An 18,044-nucleotide genomic window follows, 5' to 3' on the forward strand; every position below is an offset into this window, starting at 1 on the left:
CGCAATATATACCACAAGAAGATGCGCAGGAGTAATTAGCTCCCAGTGGTGTATTCAGTATCCATGAAAAAAATTCTTGCAAGTAGTTTTAATTTAAACTTCCCGTTGTTTGTCAGTCATTAGAGCATGCGCATGGATCCATTTTGCTTGAGGAGAAAAAGAACCAGTCTCGTTTTCATAAGCATTATGCAGTGGAGTACACCGCCACTCACCCCACCCCAAGTTCTCAATAACATAAACAATATCCCTTGGGTGTGAGCATACAGCATATCATTGTTTCTTTCCTTAATTTGAGGACACTGAAGTTGTTTTTCATTGCCTTTAATTATCAATGCGGAACGGTTTAACGTGCTATATTTACGCAGTTGTGGTTTCCTGATTTCAATCCACTTTGAGGGGTTTCAGTATAAAGGAAAGAAAAGGAACTTTATTTAAGTGTCTAGTCGTTGTATCGCTGGAGCACTAATTGGGGACACTGTAAACCGAAATTAACGATTAACGCAAATCAAGTCAAATGTTGGTTTTTGAGGAGAGGGGAAACCGGAGTACCAAGAGAAAAGCCTCTCGGTACAGAGTAGAGAACCAACAAACTCAACCCACATATGACGAAGAGTCTGGGAATCGATCCCGGCCCACATTGGTGGGAGGCGAGTGCTCTCACCACTGCGCCATCACTGCGCCATCACTGCGCCATCACTGCGCCATCACTGCGCCATCACTGCGCCATCACTGCGCCATCCCTGCGCCATCCCTGCGCCATCCCTGCGCCATCCCTGCGCCATCCCTGCACCCCTTCCTTTCCTTTTAGTATGAAACGATCCGTTGAACGGTTCTGGAAGTAAGACTGGAGACAGTAAAAATCCAGAGGGCTGCTTGAAAGTTGACGTTTAGGGACCTGATGTTTAGAAAATACGCATACAAGGCTTTACAGCAGCTTTAGTTGAGTGTTGAAGTTAAGTTTCCAATTGCTTTCTATTTGCATTGCTTCACTTGATGATTGACTCACAAATGTCGTACCCATTGTCACCCAATCACAGAACACTTGCTCGCACACGTTTTCCCGCGCTCACCCGTGCGTTATTATTGGCTTGTTTGATTCTCTGTTGTGATTGGCTAATGCTCCAAATTTTGATTATACGGTAGTTTCTTACTTATGCTACAAGACTGAACATTTCTTGTTCTGTTTTAATCGCAGATGTGAAGGATGCCTTCGAGGTTGTGTTGGTGGGCAAGGAATCTTACCTGTTCAAAGCATCAAACAGCCGTGAATACAGAAGATGGTTAAAGTATCTCAGGCTGGAATCCAAAGAACTTGGATCTTGGAAAAGACGACGAAATGGACTTCCTAACATAATGATTAAGAATCTATAGGAAATCTTTGTGAACTTTATTCCTTAAATTTTGTCCAAACGTACGTGTGTCCGTCCATACGAAAGTTGACTTCAAAAGTTTCAGGGTATTGTTAAATTAACATACTTCCTGTTTTCTTTGGATGATCAGCGAAACAGCCATCAAAAACTGACAAATTATTGGGTGCAAAACGCATTAGTGAACCCATACATTCTCTAAAAACTTTGAAAAACCGTAATGGCAAATAGATTATCTGTTAGTATAGGACTAGCACATTGTACGAGGCTCTTTCAATGGGGGAATCTTGTTTACATTCTTGCATCATTAACATAAGGCTTTCATTTTCTAATCAGTCAGCCGAGAATAATGTTCTGAATATTGAAAGTGCAATCCATAATGAGCTATCTCTGAAAAATGTGAACCCGATATACCAGAGAATTTCTTTTCTATGATGCTTTGAAAATTCGAAACTTTACAATGTATGGGATCATTAGCGGCTTTGGCACACTAGAATCTATTAGTCTCGCTGCGAGGAAAGTATCCACCACTGAGCCACGTCAACTTCGGTGAATAGTTGTTAAATAGCGAAGAACCATATAGTATAACGCACCAGAATTCGTTTACAGACATCTTCTTAAAGAAATCGCTGAAATAATCTTTTCAAAATCCCGTTCTTTTCCCTTGGAACTCTGTGTTTGGCATGGACCATTTCCATTCTTTTAGAGGGGGTGGGAGGGGAGCTGGGGAGATTTCTCATAAGTATGAATAGACCATTTTCGAATTCTCACGGCTGGACTGGGTCTAGCATGAAATGGAGGCTAATACGGGGAAATCTTTTCAAATGCAAATTAATTAGCCTCCATTTCATGCTAGATCCAGTCGACCCGTTAGAATACAAAACTGGCCTATTCTTTAGCATATTTGCTCCACCAACCCAAACCTCTGGAAGAATTTTTATCGCTAATATATAAAGTCAAAAAACAAGTGAGGCTGTATTGATTTTTTTTAACAGAGCTCACTTGAGCCGATACTTCTCTTTTCTTGTGTGAAAAGTTTTTTATCTTTTAAATAAGATTTGTTGTAATATATTGTATATAGGTTGTTGTTAAATATAAATTACTAAAGCTAAACTCTGAAAAAACAATGCAATGGATGTGTTGAGATGTTGTGTTCTACCTACTTTAAAAAAGTTCTTTCAATTATAATTAAATAAAGATCTATTCCCAAGCGTTTTGTACTATTTTCTAGCATTTACCATCAGTAGGTGGAGTACTGCCTAGAGATAGCAAAACGTATCACATAAAATGCGGAACAACGCTGCCCTTGATACTGTGAGCACAACGCAGACATCCAGAATTCCTCGCATATCAAATGATCGCGATTAAAATGGCTGCCTCGGCAGCAAAAATTTAATAGGATTTCATACCAATAATAATTTAACAATTTAAAAGGACCATCGATATACATCAGGAGTTCATGAAGGGGAGTCTCTATCTCCCATACTTGGCCGAGAAGTCAACCTTTTCCCGAGTAAATTTATTTATACAACGCCTTCCTTGGGAGATTCAGGACGCCGACAATTGTAAAAACCAATCAAAGCAAAGCTATCTCAGCGTCAAAGGAAATATGATACTTTTCGCGGGAAAAACCTGTTCCTAAAAATAAATTTACTCGGGAAAGGATTGACTCAAGAAATTAGTGGAGATAGAGGCTCCCGTTAATGAGCTTCTGGGCGAAGTTATTAAACGCCCAAGGAAAGCAGAAAACTTATGGACAAATATGGAGTAGCCGAAGCGTGGAGATCTATTAACCACAGCTGAACGCACGAGGGAACTGTTTGATTAAAAGAAGCTCAAACAAATTTAACACTTCCAAGAAACGTTACCGTTAAAAGGATTCACTGTATAACATTGTTTCATCAAGCCGCTATTTTGTGGTTTCATGAAAACAGCAATTAGTGAGTCGTAATATGTTGCCATAGCAACAGGAGATGCAGCTGAAACATTCCTTATTATCTACTCAATAGCGCGTTTCTGATTGGTCAATGACGAATGTATAAATATCTCAAAGCGCAATGGAGGTTACAGAATACAATGAGGAAGGTCCTACGGAAACATAGCGATGAACGCATTTTAATTAAGATGTCTAATAGGTTGTTTGCAACATTTCTTGGGTCGGAGGTGACAACGGGGTAATGTACAAATGTTGGTTGACGAACAAATGAAACCAATGAGAAATCTGTTTTCGTTCACCAACCTGGCGGCGACGATATCACGTGACATTAAACCCGCCTATAAATGCGGTTTTCCGCATACTATGGCTTGGAAATTCTATTCTAAAGAGTTCAGGCAATAGATGAAATGGAAAAAAGAGAATTCAAAGGCTGAGTTTTTCTTCAAAAGCATGAATTTATTGATAACCAACCTCAAACGGTGTATAGACCTTTTGTTAATAATAAAAGTACAATCTATTTTGTTCACAAGGCCAACCCCTTCAGACAAAGCTTACAGCAGCGATAGGTACAAAACTTGCTTGACAACCCAGAGGTTAATAATAGATGTGTCCAACAAGAATAAACTTGTCCCGTGCTGTTGTCGTGTCCCAAATCCACCCGCTTCAAACGTCAACATTTTTAGACTCGGCCTTTGACCACGTGACTGGGTCGGTGCATTTTCATTGGCCACTCACTAAAACCGAGAACCGGGCCAACGGCAACCCGACTTTCCTTGCTCCTTCAGTTAAATGAATGACAACGAAAAAAATGATTCTGCCATATTTCTTATTATTTCATGTGTACAATATGTTTCATAACTAAAAAGAACGTCCGTTGTAAGGTTTTGTTTTGTATTTCAAAAACAAAAGAAACATTCCATCTTGAAATCTCTGTGTTTTTCACGAAATCCGTGTACTTGATAATTTCACGCTTGCCTTCTGCACGGACTGTTATCAAAATGCTCAACGCGCACACGTTTTCAAAGCGTTTTTTTCAGGCAATGTCCTTACAAATTTGATTACAAAAAAATTGACGCATATAGATTCTTTCCAATTATAATTATGCATTTTGCATGAAGAATTATAGAATAATTAGGTCGACGCCCTATTACAATTTGCGCTCAGACGAGTAGATTTGCAAGGGATGCCAAATTAGCAACTGATAGCATTGATTTTCACGGCGAAAGCACAACAGTGACGTTTTTCTCGTGTAGATGTTGCAAACACGAGGTTACGCGTGGCACACTTTGTTGTCACTTCGATTAAGCATTGGAATTTACGCCTACCAGCCAATCAGCGAACTTCGTGAACGAAATAAATTGAAGCCCAATTTGGAGACTCATCGCTTCGCCTTCGGGCAAACAGCTTGTTGCCATTGCCGAGGAAGTTTGTCCAGCTATCGTTGCTGGAAAAAGAAGTGATCTTGACGAATATGACGCTGCGTTCCAGACACAAGGACGACTTCGGAGAAGACAAATTAAAAGATGGATCACAGTAAAGGTGAAGTATGTCCGTGCAAAAACAAGGGCGCGGCGCACAAAGTTGTCACAATTAAGTGGTGCGTTTGTTCTGTTTTGTGGTGCATTTCTCTTGAGAATTGGCTTTCTTTAAGTGAATTCTGCAGTGGAAGGGACGAATTTTTCTAATTTTGGTCCTTCATAGCAATCCTTTGTTTAAAATGTCTGCTAAAAAAAAGCCCTCAAACCTTGGCTCCCAAAGTACTTGTCTGGAGTTCCAAAAATTCTACTTTTCAAATTTCTAAACAGGTTTTTGACTCGAATTTCATCGATAACATACGCAGCTAACAAACATGTATATTTTCGTTGCGCTTTGAAAACTAGGAAGCATTTTCTCTACAATCTACTTGAGCGAGGGAGCGAACGATTTGAATCTTGCGGTCATGGAAAAATTTCTTTCATCTCGCTTCTTAGAGATCGGACAGGATGCAAATTGTGACTCCGACGTCAATGTTATTACCTTCTTTGCAGTAAATTTAAAGTGTACAAGCTTATCACGTTTTCGTTGATGCAATTGATATCCTTCAGTTATTTCACTCATTCGCCATCACCCACAGCCAGACAAATGATCTGGTCCTACCCGCTACGAGTTCGAATAATCCAAATCCTAGGATAACGTTCGGCAACTCCGTAGGTGCAACCATTAAAAGAAGGCTTTGAATTTAATCCTTGTTACACACTCCTTTAAATTACTTTTAAAGCAGAAATGTTTATACTTTGAGGTGTGACGCGTTTAACATTTAAAATCGATCTTTAAAAAACGTTAGGAAACGCCTATTTTGCAAATATCTTGGTCCCATGTCTCCATCATTAGGCAACGGAATGAAAAGACAAAGGCAAATAAGATATACGGGACACATCATGACAATTATAATATCCATTTAACGCATGCGACTACCCAGTCACCACGTCTCTGATTTACATACGAACATGTCATCTTGCCCTCCTTTCCCTGGTTTCTTCAGTCTTATTTCCATTTTACTACGTAGCCCCTCCCCCTCGCCCATCAATTATCTCCCTTCCTTCAACCAGTCCCCATAATTTTTCATAATCACCATGACAACCTTCCAATTTAGTATGGATATATTATCATGAGGTCATGAGGTCATGTAATTCTCTTGCGATTTCGTCCTTGCAATACAGCCCCTGTCATTACAATCCTATTCATGAGGTCATTATCTGATCCCTCTCCCATGGTAAAACTCCGACCGCTCTATGACGTTATTTACAAGGCCATTTTTGAGCCACCTCCCACCCCTGATGTAGAACCAGCCAATAGGTACCAAAGGGCCTTAAGTACCCGGAAATATCTTTCGATTTGATAACGTGTTAACCCGGCATCGCCTCACCTTAGGTCCGAGCCAAATACTTTAAAATGGCTCAATTCGTTATGTGGTAAGTAATGACTTTTTAAACATTTTTATTCTGAAAAACACAACCGGGACTTATAAAACTCGGCGCGTAACTTACTTTCCTTATCCCATGAAAATATTTTTAAAGATTATGTTCCATCTGTACGTAATGCTAATGGACTCGATATTTCTATACTATTCTTTCGACCAACGGTATTTGTCCATCTTTCAACCAATATTTAATAAATAATGGAGAATGCAGACCACTGTACCTGAGTATTTTTACAAATTTTGCTTCTTAATAATGTTTTCTCTTAAATAACTCGTACAGCTGAATAAAGCAATTACTTCTCCGTTTTAAAAACATCATTCGTGTTTATTTTTATTTTAAGGACGCTTTCACTCGTCTGAATTGCCAATAATTGCCATGGAAACCGTAAGTACTCTATTGCTCTACACTAGCCTTAAAGAGAACCTCCACTCTTACCACATAATAAATTTAAACCGAAGGAAATTATGTTGACAAACAAATTTGTTCGAAATTTGTTTTTAAAAAAAGTGTTATCAGGGAAAGTGAATTTCAAAATCGCTTATTTTCACTTCCAAATTTCGCGGGCGCCGCCATCTTGAATTGAATAATTAAATAAATACCACAACATAATATTCACACTGAAATTTCTTATTTGTACCCGTAGCTGGAGACTTATTACAAGAAATTCCAATTCTACGTCTTTATTGGAGACCACTGACGTACAACTGTAAGTTCTTTTTTAAAACTCTTCATCTGGAAAATATGCTTAAAAGGGTCTCCTCATTCAATCCATTTTACATCTATTTTCGATTTTCGGTCACGTTAATTCTGAAAATAGAAAATCGGTATTTAAATTACTTATCACATCATTTTAACGTAATTAAAAACAGTACACTTTGATAATGATCATGATTAGTACTACTGTCAGACCTGTTTTATATTTTCAACTTTTTAGCTGTATTCACTTTAAAACCAATACAAAGACAGTTAAAACGCCCGTAATTGCTTTGGTAACTGTAAGTACCCCTTTGGTCTACAATAGCCTTAATAAATGCCATGTGTAATATTCACACTGAACACCCTTCTTTTTATTAGTTAGCTAGGGGCACATTGCACGAAATTCAAATCCTACACCGTTATTGGAGACTGCTAACATCAAACTGTGAGTACTTCTGAGGCACTATTGATCCGCAAAGTATGTTAAATGAATCCTGTCATTCAATTTATTGTCAGGTACGTCTTGTTCTCAGAAGACAGTGAGTACTTCTTTTTATAGCACTTTCTTACAGCCATTTTCCACTTAGGGCACTTCGTTATATTTTTACAAATGTTGCAATGAAAGAACCCTCAGGAAAAGGGTGCGGTTTCACTTGCAACTCATCCTAAACCACACCATGACTTTCACCGCATTTTCCTGTGCTTTCAAAAGCTGCTCGTTCCTTCACCTGTATCTTTTACAGATGCACCAACCGCTTAGAACACCCTAACGCGAGCCCCTTTATATCACTCGGGAAGGTTTAACTACTGTTTTAGGGAAGCTTGTGTAACAAACAACCTATTTTCCGACATTTCACTCGATAATTTCAGCATTACATAAAATTTGAAAAACCATCTTCACTTTCTCTTTTCTACTCTATACTGCATACCAACCACTAATAATAATTAATATTTTAAAACAAAAAATTAATAAACGTGAAAGTGAATTAATTAATAAACCATAAAATTAATTTTTTCAAAAATTAAAATGACTTCATCAAATCTTTTTCTATCTTCACTGGCTTTTTCTCTCGCCTGTCTATTCCATTTTGATATTCTTTTCACAATATTTCTCCCCAAGCCACAGTCATATTTAAACGCATTCTCTTCTTGGCCAATTCATTAAACCACTGATAACAAAACTTCAATCCGGATTCGAACCGCAACTGCATAGATAAAGGGTAGAAATCACCTCAAGCAACCCAGTTCAAGCTCATATAGTATTGCACCCTAGTTCATCAGAGACTTAAGACACCTCAAAATGGCAAATCGCTAATAGACCTTTTTTTTTTCTGTCATAGCTATCTTATTATAATTTACAGCTTCCAAGAAATTTGCATGAAACTGAGAGATTGCAGTTAAACATCCCCAAAGCGTAAGTATATCATTAACAGCTTTTTACGTTCTTAAATTATTCGTAGAGTTGGACAATAGTACTTTATCATGTTTCAATAATGTCAGCCCTGTCTATTTTCATCTTTTCAAAAAAGAGTCCACAGACGTCAAAACGCCAGTAGTTGCTATACTGAGAAACCGTAAATACATTTTTGTTTTCATTACTCTTATTCTTCGCAATACGATCTTACACCGTTATTGGGGAGTACCAACACCGAAAGGGTCTCCTTATTCAATCCATTTTTACAGCTATTTCGATTTCGGTCTCGATAGTTCTATAAATAAATGGTATATTGCTTTCAAAAAAATTCAAAACTACTTTATCACATCTTTTTAATGTTTAAAAAAAACAGTATAATTTGATAATAAATAGTACTATTGTCAGACCTGTTTATATTTTCAACTTTTAGCCAAATTCACTTTAAATCAGTACCAGGACAACTAAAAGGCTCGTAATTCCTTCGGAAACTGTAAGTACCCTTTCTGTCTACAATATGGCCGCCGTGTGACAAGGGTGAATAGCCTTGGTAAATGCCTTGTCTAATATTTACACTGAACACACTGCTTTTTATAATTTAGCTAGGGGCACATTGCAAGAACGTCAAATCCTACATCGTTATTGGAGACTACCAACATCAAACTGTGAGTACTTCTGTAGCACTATTCATCCGAAAAATAAGTTAAATGAATCCTGTTATTTAATTCATTATCAGGTACGTCTTGTTCACAGAAGAAAGTCAATACCCTTCTCCAGTTACCACTGACGTCTACACAGTGAGTACTTCTTTTCATAGCAATTTCTAAAAGCTATTTTCCCCTAAAACACTCCATTTTCATGATTTTTGCCATTATTGGACTAAAGGAAGCCCTACGAAAATAATACGCTTTCATTCGCAACTATTCCCAAACCATAGCATAGCTTACCTGCACTTTCAAAAACTGCTCGGTTCCTTCGCCTACAGCACACAGGAGCACCAACTGCTCAGAACACCCTAATCAAAGCCCCTTCCTACTGCTCAGGTAAGCTTACACACAACCAATACGAAATTTCAATCGATAATTTCAACATTACATAAATTTGAAAAATCTTTCTCTTTTCTCCTCTATTCCGCATACCATCCACTAATGATGATAAATTTTTAAAAACAAAAAAATTAATAATCGTGAAAGTGAATTAATTAATAAACCATAAAGTTAGTTTAAGATTTAAAATGACTATATCAAATCCTTCTATCTTCACTGGCTTTTTCTCTCTTCTGTCTATTCCATTTAGATTTCTTTTCACATTATATTATCTCTCCCCAAACCACAGTCATTTAAACGCATTCTGTTCTTGATCAATTCCTAAAACCAATGACAACAAAAGACTCAAATTCGAATTCGAAGCACACTTCTTTGGGTACAGGTAGGAATTACCTCAACCAACCCGGTTCTAGTTCATGTAGTGTTCCACCCTAGATCATCAGAGACTTAGGACATCAGGCTCAAAATGTCAAATCACAGGTAGACCTTTTTGCTATAGTTATATAATTATTATTATTATTATTATTATTATTATTATTTCCAGCTTCAAAGAAAATTGCACGAAGCCTTGCATTCGCAGCAACAAAACTGAGAGTTTGCAGTTAAAGAACTCTAAACGGTAAGTATATCATTAATAGCTTTTACCTTCTTAAATTACTCGGAGAGGTTGGACAAAAGTTCTTATCGTGTTTTTATAACGTCAGCCCTGTCTATTTGTATTCACCGGAGAACTAGTCTACATACATCAAACGCCAGTAATTGCCATACAAACTGTAAGTAATTTTTCTTTGTTTTCACTAGCCTTAATTAATGCCCTCTGATATTCACTCTTATAATTTTTGCAGTAAAATCTTACTTCGTTATTAGGCACTACAAACATTGAAGTGGGCACTCTTCATCCGGAGAATATTTTAAATGTGTTTCGTTATTCACTCCATTTTCAGACAAGTCTTGTCCACAGCAAGCAGTGAATGTGGTTCTTCGTTTGTCACACACACAAATAACATCTGCACAGTGAGTTTCTCTATTAATAGCTACCTCGGAACAGTCATTTTGAATTTCGGCCACACCTTTTTTTTTATATTATCACAATTGTTACAATTAAACAATCTCTCTAATCTCATTACTTTTGCAACTAATCAAGCGTTCCTACGCTTTGAATATGTACTTATTTCCTTAGCCTACAACTGCATATTACCAGCCCTTGCATCCAAACACCACGACCAGAGCCTCTAGAAACTGCTCAAGGAACCTTTAGAGACAACTCGACAAGAAATCATCGATAAAACCTATCACAATGTAATGATTATTTCTACCCAACAGCACAATAGACCATCGATTTCACACAATAATTTCACTTTATTTGCAAAGTATTCCCCAAATCCTTTTCATCTCTCTTTTTTCTTTTTGTTGTTGTTGTCTTATCTTTTCCGTACATCCACTCCATGATAAATTTTTAAAACAACATTAACATTAAATGTAAGAAAATATATTAAAATAAACGATTAGCTATTAAACCAATAAAAATACGACTTTAACACCAACATCATCATCATCATCTTCCTATTCTATGTCAGTCAAATCCTTCCTATCTTCAATTCACTGGCTTTGTCTCTTGTTTTAATTCGTATTATTTTCACAGTCTTATCCCCAACCAGTCATTTAAATACATTCCGTTCTTGGCCAATTTATTGAACCACTCGAATCCGGATTGAAATCGCAACTCCGTAAATACAGGTTTGAAATCACCTAAACCAACCCGGTTCTGACTCGTGTAGTACTCCACACTAGTTCATCTGAGACTTGCGACATACCGCTCAAAATGCCAAATCACTAGAAGACCTTTTTGTCAAACCTATATTATTATAATTTACAGCTTCCAAGAAATTTGCACGAAGCCTTGCAACAAAACTGAGAGGTTGCGGTTCAAGATCTCCAAAGCGTAAGTACACCATTAATAACTTTTACGTTCTTAAGTTACTAGTAGAGTTGGACAATGGTACTTGATCATGTCTTTATAATATCAGCCCAGTCTATTTTCATCTCAGTTTAAGCTGTATTCACTCGAAAACCAGTCTACAGACATCAACGCCAGTAATTGTCATATAGAAACCGTAAGTACATTTTGTTTTCACTAGCCTTAAATATGGCCCTAAATTATATTTACATTGAACTCGCTTCTTCTTACTAATGTTCATCTTTTAGAAGTAAAATCTCACATCGTCATTGGGGACTACCAACATCGAACTGTAAGTACTTATTTGGACACTCTTCATAAAGGACTTCGTTATTCGCTCCATTTTTAGATATGTCTTGTTCGCAGCAGGCAGTGATTGTTGCAACCACAAGTAACATCCGTGTAGTAAGTATCTCTTTCAATAGCCTCTTAAGTACAGTGATTTTGAATTTCGGCCACGTCTGTTATATTATGACCATTCTTGCAATTAAACAGTCCCTCAAATCTTGCGCTATTTTGCAACAATCAAGCATTCCTACGCTTTATTAATTTCAAGCCAACAGACAATCGATTTCCCAAAATATCTTCTCTTCCTCTTTGCCGCACAACACGCACTCATGATAAATAAAAACAAATAAATATAAAAAATAAATGATAACTCGTTAAATCAATTAAAAGACGAATTTAAACACAAATTAAATCATCATCACCATCTTCCTCGTTTATTTCAATCGCCTGCCTTATTATATTCCCAATTTCTCAACCACTGACACCGACAATAAAATCAGGAATGAAAGCTAAACTCTCTATGTACAAATAGAAATAACCCCTCAACCTACCCATTTCCAACTAATCATTAGAAAGACTTCGTAAATTACTGCATTTGTCAATTTTCTTTTTTCTAAATCGAGCAATTTTATTCATTTGTTATTTTTACTTATAACTAAGAAACTCTCCATCTTTTATAGAACCACAGAAACCCTTTATAATATTTCCCTCATTTCCCATCCAAACCCCTCGTCTTAGCATGAATTCTAACACCATAATTTGATAACCTCCAACTCCCGCTTCCTACCTCTACCTATCCCACCCCACCCTCTCAACTTTGACTATGTCACCGCACTTTAGTGGAGACTCAATTCCTTTCCAATTGATTCATGAGGACATTTCACCTAAAATTCCCATGTCGACTCCCCCTCCCCCTCCCCCTCCCCTATCAAAATTATTTATCACCCAAACTCTTTCCCTTTTTCATATGTCCCCAAGTCAAAATCCTCCAGACGTAACATGCTACGCCATTATAAATTACCTTGAAACACATTTAGGCTTCGACCTCTTTTCATCATATAGTTAGAATTATTTTTCTTTACATCAAATCAAGAAGTTACCTTTCCCTTGTAAACAACACTGAATTTACGTACAGACCATCTCTTTCATCCCCTCCCTTCCCCCCCCCCCCCCCGCCCCCACAATTTCAACCCAATCGACAAGACATGCGCATTTTTGTCCACTTAATTTCTGCATTAAATTTACCAACACTTTAATAAATCAACAATGTACAATCTCTACACCCACCCACACGAGCACGTAACATAACTCGGCAAATTCTTACCGTGTAATAGTCCATTCGGCTCGTATAATTAACAATTTCACGATATCGTCTAAATTTAAAACAAACCTTTTCTTCATGACTGCAGACTAAATCTTCAGATTTTTTTATTCGATTGTCACTCCAGAATGCTCTGAAAAATTTCGAGTGTTCCTTTACAGCGGAAAAAGCGATCTCCGAGACTGTTCTCTATAATCTTCCACCTACTTAATAAAAACGATCAACTCTATTCTCTATTTGTAACTACGCGTTTAAATAACCCTCTTACCTAGTAAAACGTTCATTTTGCATATGTTTATTTTCAGCTCTATCAACTACATGGCCTCATCGCTTCCTCGCAATGGCATCAATTCAGGAATTTGGAAGATCAATGGATGACCTTTTCGACCATATGCACTTCATATGATTTTATCATATCCCATCCTTATTCTCCAAACTTTCTGTGATGACTTTGGTGATACACAATCTTTTATATTTAACTCTACTCAAACAGGTCTCATTAACGGAAAACTACCACCATGAACCTTCCATTGCCTTCTTCATATGATATGACCCATATTTATTTGCACTTTACACGCTTACACCCAGGACTCTACAGATGAAGCAGATCACAACCGATGCAGGATAACAGTGGAAGTTTCAAGACCAAGTAATGATTACTTCAAGCAGTAAGTTATAGCTTTCTAACTAAAATGATTTAAAATTCTTTGAGATTGGTGATGCCTTGAATACCATTATCTTAACCTAACTTATCCCAGTTTAAAGTAGGCGTTATTGGCAATATATACACGAAGGATTAAAGACAACCGTAAGTGCTTTTTTTTAAATTATCTCCTTTCTCACTTTTCAACTCGTTCCTTTAATGAAATTTATCTTTTTATTTTATTTTTCCTGTCAGCGGCCCATGTTCGTTTGCAACTAAGCAGCCACAAAGTAATCGTAAATGGACACACCATTTAAAAACTCTTAACGTAAGCACAATCTTTTCATTTTTTCCATTAAATAAAGTATCCATTTCGCCAGGCAAATGCAGTAGACACATTTGATCTCTATCACCATTATACCCATTTTATTATTATTTTTTTTTAGCGGATCATTTGTGGCGGAAACAATTCTATTTACAGCTGGTAGTCATCTAGAAGTCGGACATCGTTATTTCAAATCGTAAGTCCAACTGCCAGTTTCTCATCGCATAAACATTTTCTTTGCTTTAAGTCTACTAATTATTTGCTGGTTAGATTTCCCATGATAGGGTACTTCAACTTTGTTCACCTGGCCCTTGCATAAAAGTGGGACCTAACTACTGTAATCCCAATTGAGATTTAATCAATGTAAGTGACATTTTAGTGCATTTTATTAGAACCTTTGTAATAGTTCTATAGTATCGAAAAGTACTGATATTACCCCTCCAAATTTAATGCTTACATTTTTCAGCTGTAAAGAAGCAAGCAGATAACAACAAAATGGCAACGGACCAGTTGATAGTAACACTTTTACTGTAAGTACATGGCACTATTAATGTTTTGGTCCTTTTCTTTCAGTTAACTGCATTTTCCGACATCATGTTTGCCTTTTTTACGTCCATAGACGACACCCGTGGACAACAGCAGCTACTACTAACGCTAAAAAAAATTCTTCTTCACTAACACCCATATTTTCGTTTGCATGACATCATAGAAATCTAAACGGCTGCCCCGATCCAAACTTCTCCCCCCCCCCCCCGCCCCATTTCTTTGATGCCGATGTAAAAGTAAACAATATAAACCTATTCACATTTAAATGTCAAAAACGTACATGATGTATTCCTGTTAAAATGAAACGAAAGCTGAAGAATACATTAGCAGCCGGGACAACAAAACTAGAGAACAATTTATGGCAACTTAAAACGCATTCAACGTTAATTAAACCAGTTGTGAAATTTAAACACTTTCCACAGATCTCCTTAATTACAATGCAACCCACCATTCCTGTATCCCTCCCTGCTCAGTCTCCTAACTGTTCCTACTCCACCCATGCCAATCCTCTCGCTCTAGCCTAAAAAAACTATCGGGCGCACAAAGCCTAAAAGATTTCAGCCAAATAAAATGGGATCAATACCGCCAATAACGTGCGCACTTAATTTAAACAATATTTCAGCCTAAAACCCGGTTTTTCGTCACCATGCAAGAGGAGTTATGAACAAACAGACAAAAACAACGCTATGACAAAGTATTGCGAGCAATCGCTTCTCATCGAAGTACTTTTCACAAATCTGAGGGTTATTTGTGCAAAAAGCCTATAGATAGCCAATTTTCATCATCCTTTTTTTCGAAAACCCCCATGGTATCATAGTCATCATATATAAAAAGATGTAATTTTAATGAGGCCCTCTCCTCGTCAGTTGACCATTCACCCAACCCCGGTACACTACCCTTTTTTACGTACATGACGTCATTTGAAAACTACCATGGCATCATAAGGACATGTAATTTAAGTGGGGCACTCTTTCTACTCCCCTGCTCCTCAGTTGACCATTCACCCTCCCCTCCCCTCCCCCTCCAATCCCGGTAGCACAGTACCCTCTTTACACACATGAGGTAATTACGCAATTTTCATTTCCTTAAAATCTTTTTATCACTTTCCATTCTCCCCTACACTCCTTTCCACCATGATTAAGCATCATAAGGACATGTAATTTTTAAAGACGCCTTCTCCTAACCCTTTCCTCCTTAGTTAAGTGCCTATAAACCCGAAAAATTTTTTTTGCTTCGAGAAATCTTTGTATCGCTCTGAGCAAAATGGCGCAAAAAATTTTGTTTTTGGTTAAAACCGGAATTTTTTACGAATTTTCAAAGTGGCGGAGACGCGAGATTCGAAAACCCATGCCATTACCGAGCTGGTGAGCTTGCCGAAAGGGAATGGGACGAGTACAATTCGTGACGTAAAACCCGGACTGTGAGTTTCGCAAGTTGTGACTTCCATCAGAGGTGAAGCCAGGCCTGAGAAATGTGGTGTTTTCGGTTGTAGCAATGTTCGAAGCAAAGAGAAAGGGATACTGCTTAATCCCATATTTTTTACGGTAAAATGAAAGCGAAAAGCAAAAGCGAAGGAAGAAGTACAACTCTAGCCACTCTTCGTCCGCTAGGGGATCGTCAGCATATGCCTCGTGCGTGTCTTCCTCATCGCTGGCCGCAAAGCTCTAGTTTGGCGAACCTTCAGCTTCCAGCTCGTAATCTTCCATTTCTGAAACTTCCGTATCTGAACCGGAGGACAGAATGAAGTCGTTCGAAGCCATTTCTTGATTAACACGTACGCTGGTTACAAACGTCAGCCGAACAGAAATTGTTTTCACCGGCACGCAGGGAAAACTACAAAACTACGCGTCTCCTCTGTTGATTTGCCTGATGCTGATGTCCGGGAATTACGTCACTAGGCCCAGTCTCCCTTTTACCCGGTCGCGGGCAGAGAAAACCGCACTTTAAAAATTCGTAAAAAATTCCGGTTTTAACAAAAAACAAATTTTTTGCGCCATTTTGCTCAGAGCGATACAAAGATTTCTCGAAGCAAAAAAAAAATTTCGGGTTTATAGGCACTTTAAGCATTCAGCCTCAACCCTCCCCCCTCCAACCCGGTAGCACAGTTCCTTTTTTACGTACATGAGATCTCAGATCACTTTGATCACTTGCCCTTCCACTCTCTCCTACACACTTTTTTCCGTCGTGATGATAAGTTATGGTGCTCTAAGAATGGGCCAGAGGACCAAAGTCTAAAAGTAACTCTTAAACACAGCCAATAAACAAATAACGATTTTAAGCGATTAAAACGATAACAAGGACCATTTTAACTCCTTACCAATTCAGTTTATGAAAAGAATACTAATATCCCCTTACTCTAGTGATATTCAAATTTCATCATCTGCAAGTGCTAACCATGAAGATAAATCGCAAAATCAAGAATATCTTGGAAACTGTTAGTGTGCATTTTCTTACACTATTAACTAAAACATACAGAACCCGTAGAGTAAAAAGCCCAAAGAGTTTCTCATTTGGACAAAATCGCACTAAGAAAAAGGATAAAATTGAAATTACCTATAAAGGTTGAGGATTAAGAAGAATAATAAGTATAATTGGATAAAAACGAAACAAATAGAAGATCAATGGACAGAGCAAAGATTAGTTTAATGCTCAAAAGGTATCCTTTTTATAGTTATTGTTTTAAAGATATTCCCTACCCTCTTAGATCAATACTAAACAAGACTCTCTTGATAATGATACCATCTTTTATTTTCAGGTAACAACTCCTTGGCCTCATTAGAAGAGAGACAGTATTGATCACTACATAACTTAAAGAGCAGTAAGTATTTTCGTCACCAAAGCATATGACACAATAGCCCATTTCCGAGTTGCTGTATGCCTTAGTTTCAAAGCTAGTCCTGATGCGGAACCATTCAAATGGAAATGAATTGCGTATTCTTATGCAAATCAAACTAATTTCCCTTACAATAGTTGAGCACTAAGATTCACTTCGAAACCCAGACAAACAGCAACTCGGAAATTGCCCATTACTTCTAAAACTTTGTTTTTGTTTTTATCCTTATTCAAGAAGGTCTTTTAGGATAAAATAGTCGGAAGAAAATCAATATTGGTAGGCATCAGGCCCGTAAGAAATCTGTTCTTAGCTTACTCTGGCCCTCTTCATCACACACACAAAAAACGAACTTCTGAACTTTATATCTACCTATGCTCGTAAAGCACAACCCTAATCGAAACGATCGTTCTTGGCAGCACATTCCAAAGAAGATAACTCTCAAACTAAACGTGAATTTCAAGTTACCTTATTAATTTTTCTAACTTTATTGGATAATTGAGAAGCGGGCATGTTTTCGAGAAGCCCAAATGACAATTCTCAAACTGTAAATACAATTGCGTCTTTTGTTTCTCGTTAGGTAAGTTGCAGTTCACAACTTACAACTTCAATCAGAATACAACCAGTGGTGAATCCAGACTCGCGAGGCCATCCGCTAAGATTCAAACTGTAAGTACAACTTCCTATCGATCGTCCTATGTCCCTAAATTATGTGCGC

General features: G+C 37.6%; 1 protein-coding gene across 1 annotated transcript in view; it reads left to right on the forward strand.

Moving 5' to 3' along the window:
* Window positions 1-2,572, forward strand: part of LOC138049372 (uncharacterized) — a 27,750-nt gene extending 25,178 nt beyond the window's left edge. The window contains exon 17 of the mRNA XM_068895621.1: window positions 1,196-2,572. The gene's annotated coding sequence lies outside the window, so the exon portion shown is untranslated. The remainder of the gene's footprint in view (window positions 1-1,195) is intronic.
* Window positions 2,573-18,044: the final 15,472 nt, after the last annotated feature.

This window comes from Montipora capricornis, chromosome 5, assembly GCF_036669925.1.
Source record: "Montipora capricornis isolate CH-2021 chromosome 5, ASM3666992v2, whole genome shotgun sequence".
NCBI lineage: Eukaryota > Metazoa > Cnidaria > Anthozoa > Scleractinia > Acroporidae > Montipora > Montipora capricornis.